Source organism: Ursus arctos, unplaced genomic scaffold (assembly GCF_023065955.2).
Source record: "Ursus arctos isolate Adak ecotype North America unplaced genomic scaffold, UrsArc2.0 scaffold_16, whole genome shotgun sequence".
NCBI lineage: Eukaryota > Metazoa > Chordata > Mammalia > Carnivora > Ursidae > Ursus > Ursus arctos.
Genome location: NW_026622830.1, coordinates 43887819 through 43893817, shown reverse-complemented (window position 1 = coordinate 43893817; position 5999 = coordinate 43887819).

Sequence of the window (5999 nt, the reverse complement as noted above, 5' to 3'; positions counted from 1 at the left end):
GCCCAGGTGTGTGGTTTGGGTCTTTTACTTCCTACAGTAATGGAAAACTAGCACAGACTCTCATACTCATTCCTGACCTAGGAAATCTTCCAGAGTCATCAGCTACTGTATGTGGGAGGAAGGAGAAGAGCCAGCCCTTCTCCCTAGCCACTGGAGGGCACCCCAAATCTCCCTTACTCAGAGCACAGGTCCATTTCAGTACAGTGAATTTAGGCAAGCAGCAGAGACAGCCCCTCAGAACTCCTGAGATTTAGAGGTTGTAGGGACTTTCCTAAGAATAGCAACAACTACTGAAATGGGAGTCTTTAAGACTTCCACTCCCCAGAACTCCTTCCTGCCCCAGGACAGGGGTTGCCTTTCTCTGCTCTAAGGCCTGGAAGACTGTGTCCTGCTTCTTCTATTGAGGTGCTTTTTAGTTTTTTTGTTTGGTTTTGTTTTGCCCCATTATTTGGAACTTGTAGTATTCTAGTTCAATCTCTGGAACTGCGTCAGCTCGTAGTGGGGAAAAACATGTAAGGAGATCAAATCCTGCATGTGAAGGGGACAAAGCCAGAGGAAGATAATTTGCAGATGGACTCAGGGCAGGCAGGACTTTCCAGCCTCAGTCTCCCTGTTGGCCGTTTACCAAGTTTGGAATCTTTCTGGGATCCTTGTCAATGATCTCTGGATTCCTTTCCCTGCTTGCTTTGTGTGTTGGGAGAAGTTGGGAGGGGTACCTTAAAGGACACACCTGAGCCTGGTTCCATGAACATCTATGCTGACCTAGGAGCCAGGATTTCCAGCCTTCGTGCATCTCCTTATGCAGTTCTTCTGAAGCAGCAGTTCCCTCCAGGCCCCAGGCTCTGGGTCAGATCCATGGTAGCCACTATTCCCTGGCTGGCATCTGATGGATCAGAGATGGGCTTTCTGTTGCCAGGATAATGGGCCATATCCTTTTTTTTTTTTTTAAGATTTTATGTATTTATTTGACAGAGAGAGATAGTAAGAGATTGAACACAAGCAAGGGGAGTGTGAGAGGGAGAAGGAGGCTTCCATTTGAGCAGTGAGTCTCATGCAGTGCTGCATTCCAGGACCCTGTGATCATGACCTGAGCTGAAGGCAGAAACTTAAAGGCAGAGCCACCATGGTGCCCCATGGGCCATATCCTTGACCAGAGAAACCCCACACACTCCTTGCTGGCCAAGGGGATTTTAGGTCCATGTTGTTCTGAAGTCCATGTTCTCAAACATTCTCTAGTTTACACACTCAGTCTCAGTTTGCACACTTAGACCAACTTCTCTGAAACTAGGTACTCAGCTCGAGCCTGCAGACCTACTGGGTCCCCTGCACATTGAAAGAGAGCAGATGAGAAGCATCTAGCATGCAAGTGGTTGCCAAAACAAAGCAGGGTTAGGGATACTTCTATCAGACAAAACAGAATGTAAAAAAAAGAGTGTAGTAAGGCAGAAAGAAGGACACTGTGTCATAATCATGGAGACAATGCAACAAGAAGATAGAACAATTTTAAATATTTAGACACCCATCATAGGAGGACCCAAATACATAAAACAGGTAATAACAAACAGCAGGCAACTAATTGACTATAATACAATATAGTAGGGGTTCTAACACCCCACTTCTATTAATGGAGACGTGATCCAAAATGAAAATCAACAAGGAAACAGTGGCTTTGGGTGATGCACAGGTTTTAACGGATGCATGCAGAACATCCCATCCTAAAACAGCAGAATACTCATTCCATTTGCGAGCACATGGAACATCATCCAGAACAGATCACTATTAGGCCACAGAACAAGTCTCCACTAATTCAAAAAGATGGAAATCATAGCATGCATCATTTCTGACCACATTACTATGGACTAGAAATCAACCACAAGAAAACACCAGGGAAGACCATGAATACATGGAGGTCAAAGAACATTCTCCCAAACAATAAGTGGGTCAACCAGGAATTCTAAGAAGAAGTAAAAATTACATGGAAATAAAGAACAATGATAAGACACGGGTCCCAAAACTTTGGGATACAACAAAAGTGAATCTTAGAGGACCGGTTACAGCAATATAGGCCCAAGCTCCAAAAGCAAGAAAAATCTCCCATCCCGTAACCTGACAAAAAGGGATCTAGCACAAGAACAACAGAGAGCTCTAGAGCAGGAGATCAGCCTTGGCGAGTGGTACTTTTTTTTTTTTTAATGATTTTTTATTATATTATGTTAGTCACCATACAGTACATCCCCGGTTTCCGATGTAAGGCTCGATGATTCATTAGTTGCGTATAACACCCAGTGCACCATGCAATATGTGCCCTCCTTACTACCCATCACGGGTCTATCCCATTCCCCCACCCCCCTCCCCTCTGAGGCCCTCAGTTTGTTTCTCATAGTCCATAGTCTCTCATGTTTCATTCCACCTTCTGATTACCCCCCCTTTCTTTATCCCTTTCTTACCCTACTGATCATCCTGGTTCTTATGTTCCATAGATGAGAGAAATCATATGATAGTTGTCTTTCTCTGCTTGACTTATTTCACTTAGCATTATCTCCTCCAGTGCTGTCCATGTTGCAGCAAATGTTGAGAACTCGTTCTTTCTGACAGCTGAGTAATATTCCATTGTATATATGGACCACAACTTCTTAATCCAGTCATCTGTTGAAGGGCATCTCAGCTCCTTCCATGATTTAGCTATTGTGGACATTGCTGCTATGAACATTGGGGTGCATATGGCCCTTCTCTTTACTACGTCTGTATCTTTGGGGTAAACACCCAGTAGTGCAATGGCTGGATCATAGGGTAGCTCATTTTTTAACTTTTTAAGGGACCTCCACACTGTTTTCCAGAGTGGCTGTACCAACTTGCATTCCTACCAACAATGTAGGAGGGATCCCCTTTCTCCACATCCTCTCCAACAATTGTTGTTTCTTGCCTTGTCTATTTTTGCCATTCTAACTGACGTAAGGTGGTATCTCAGTGTGGTTTTGATTTGAATTTCCTTGATGGCTAATGATTTTGAACATTTTTTCATGTGTCTGTTAGCCATTTGTATGTCTTCATTGGAAAAGTGTCTGTTCATATCTTCTGCCCATTTTTTGATTTGTTTATTTGTTTCTCGTGTATTGAGTTTGAGAAGTTCTTTGTAGATCTTGGATACCAGTCCTTTATCTGTAGTGTCATTTGCAAATATCTTCTCCCATTCCGTGGGCTGCCTCTTAGTTTTTCTGACTGTTTCCTTGGATGTGCAGAAACTTTTAATCTTGATGAAGTCCCATAAATTCATTTTATCTTTTGTTTCTCTTGCCTTTGGGGATGTGTCATGAAAAAGGTTGCTTTGGCTGATGTCGTAGAGATTGCTGCCTATGTTCTCCTCTAGAACTTTGATGGATTCCTGTCTCACATCGAGGTCTTTCATCCATTTGGAGTTTATTTTTGTGTATGGTGTGAGATAGTGGTCAAGTTTCATTCTTTTGCGTGTAGCTGTCCAATTTTCCCAGCACCATTTATTGAAGAGACTGTCTTTTTCCCACCGGATGTTTTTTCCTGCTTTATCAAATATTAGTTGCCCATAGAGCCGAGGGTCCATTTTTGGGTTCTCTATTCTGTTCCATTGGTCTATGTGTCTGTTTTTGTGCCAGTACCATGCTGTCTTTGTGATCACAGCTTTGTAGTACAGCTCGAAATCCGGCATTGTGATGCCCCCAGCTTTGTTTTTCCTTTTCAACACTTCCTTGGAGATTCGGGGCCTTTTCTGTTTCCATACAAATTTAAGGACTATTTGTTCCAGTTCTTTGAAAAATGTCCTCGGTATTTTGATCGGGATAGCATTGAAAGTGTAGATTGCTCTGGGTAGCATGGACATTTTAACTATGTTAATTCTTCCGATCCATGAGCAAGGAATATCTTTCCATCTTTTTATGTATTCCTCAATGTCTTTCAAGAGTGATTTATAGTTTCTAGAATATAGGTCCTTTACGTCTCTGGTTAAGTTAATTCCAAGGTAACGTATGGTTTTTGGTGCTATTGTAAATGGGACGGATTCCCTAATTTCTCTTTCTTTGGTCTCGTTATTTGTGTACAGAAATGCAACTGATTTCTGAGCATTGATTTTGTATCCCGCCACATTACTGAATTGCTCTACAACTTCTAATAGTTTGGGAGTGGCTTCTTCTGGGTTTTCCATATAGAGTATCATGTCATCTGTGAAGAGAGACAGTTTGACTTCTTCTTTGCCGATTTGAATACCTTTGATCCCTTTTTGTCCTCTGATTGCTGTTGCAAGGACTTCTAGTACTATGTTGAATAATAGTGGCGAGAGTGGGCATCCTTGTCGAGTTCCTGATCTTAAGGGAAAGGCTTCCAGCTTTTCCCCATTGAGAATAATATTTGCAGTAGGCTTTTCATAGATGGCTTTTATGAGATTGAGAAATGTACCCTCTATTCCTACACTGTGAAGGGTTTTAATCAGGAAAGGATGCTGTATTTTGTCAAATGCTTTTTCGGCATCAATTGAGAGCATCATATGGTTCCTGAGTCTTTTCTTGTTGATATGATATATCACGCTGATTGATTTGCGAATATTGAACCACGCTTGCATCCCAGGTATGAATCCCACTTGATCATGATGGATAATCCTTTTAGTGTACTGTTGGATTCTATTAGCCAGGATCTTGTTCAGGATTTTAATGTCCATATTCATTAGGGAGATCGGTCTGTAATTCTCCTTTTTGAGGGGGTCTTTGCCTGGTTTGGGGATCAAGGTAATATTGGCCTCATAGAATGAGTTTGGTAGCTTTCCTTCTGTTTCTATTTTTTGAAATAGCTTTAGGAGAATAGGTATTATTTCTTCTTTGAATGTTTGGTAGAATTCCCCAGGAAAACCGTCCGGGCCTGGAGTTTTGTTATTTGGAAGGTTGTTTATCACTGACTAAATTTCTTCATAATTAATTGGCCTGTTTAAGAAATCAATTTCTTCCTGTTTCAATCTTAGTAGTTTATAGGTTTCCAGGAAGGATTCCATCTCTTCCAGATTGCTTAGTTTATTGGCATATACCTGTTGATAAAAATTTCTAATAAACCTTCCAATTTCAATGGTGTTCGTCGTGACCTCTCCTTTTTCATTCATAATTTTAATAATCTGGGTCCTTTCTCTATTCTTTTGGATAAGTCTTACCAGTGGTCTGTCAATTTTATTGATTCTCTCCAAGAACCAGCTTCTAGTCCTGTTGATCTGCTCTACTGTACTCTGGTTTCTGATTGATTGATTTCTGCTCTAATTTTGGTCAACTGCTTCCTCGTGCGTGGATTAGGCCTGTCCCTCTGTTGCTGTTCCAGCTTCTTGAGGTGAGAATATAAAAACTGCATTTTAGATTTTTCTATTCTTTTGAGTGAGGCTTGGATGGCTATGTATTTCCCCCTTAGGGCTGCGTTTGCAGTGTCCCATAGGTTTTGGACTGTTGTATTTTCATTCTCATTGGTCTCCATAAATTGTTTAATTTGATTTTTGATTTCCTGGTTTATCGAGTCATTCCTGAGCAGGATGGTTCTTAGTCTCCAAGTGTTTGAGTTTCTTCCAAATTTTTCCTTGTGGTTGAGTTCCAATTTCAGAGTGTTGTGGTCTGAGAATATGCAAGGGATAATTTCAATCTTTTGGTATTGGTTGAGACCTGTTTTGTGTCCCAGAACATGGTCTATTCTTGAGAATGTTCAATGGGCATTAGAATAGAATGAGTATTCTTTGGTTCTGGGGTGTAGTGTTCTATATATATCTATGAAGTCCAACTCGTCAAGTATGGCATTCAAGGCCTTTGATTCTTTGCTTAGTTTTTGCCAGGGTGTTCTGTCTATTTCTGATGGTGGAGTGTTGAGGTCCCCTACTATTAATGTATTTTTATCTATATGTCTCTTTATTCTGGTTAAGAGTTGGCTTGTGTATCTTGCTGCTCCCCTGTTGGGGTCATATATATTTATAATTGTCATATCCACTTGTTGATATAATATAAGAATAT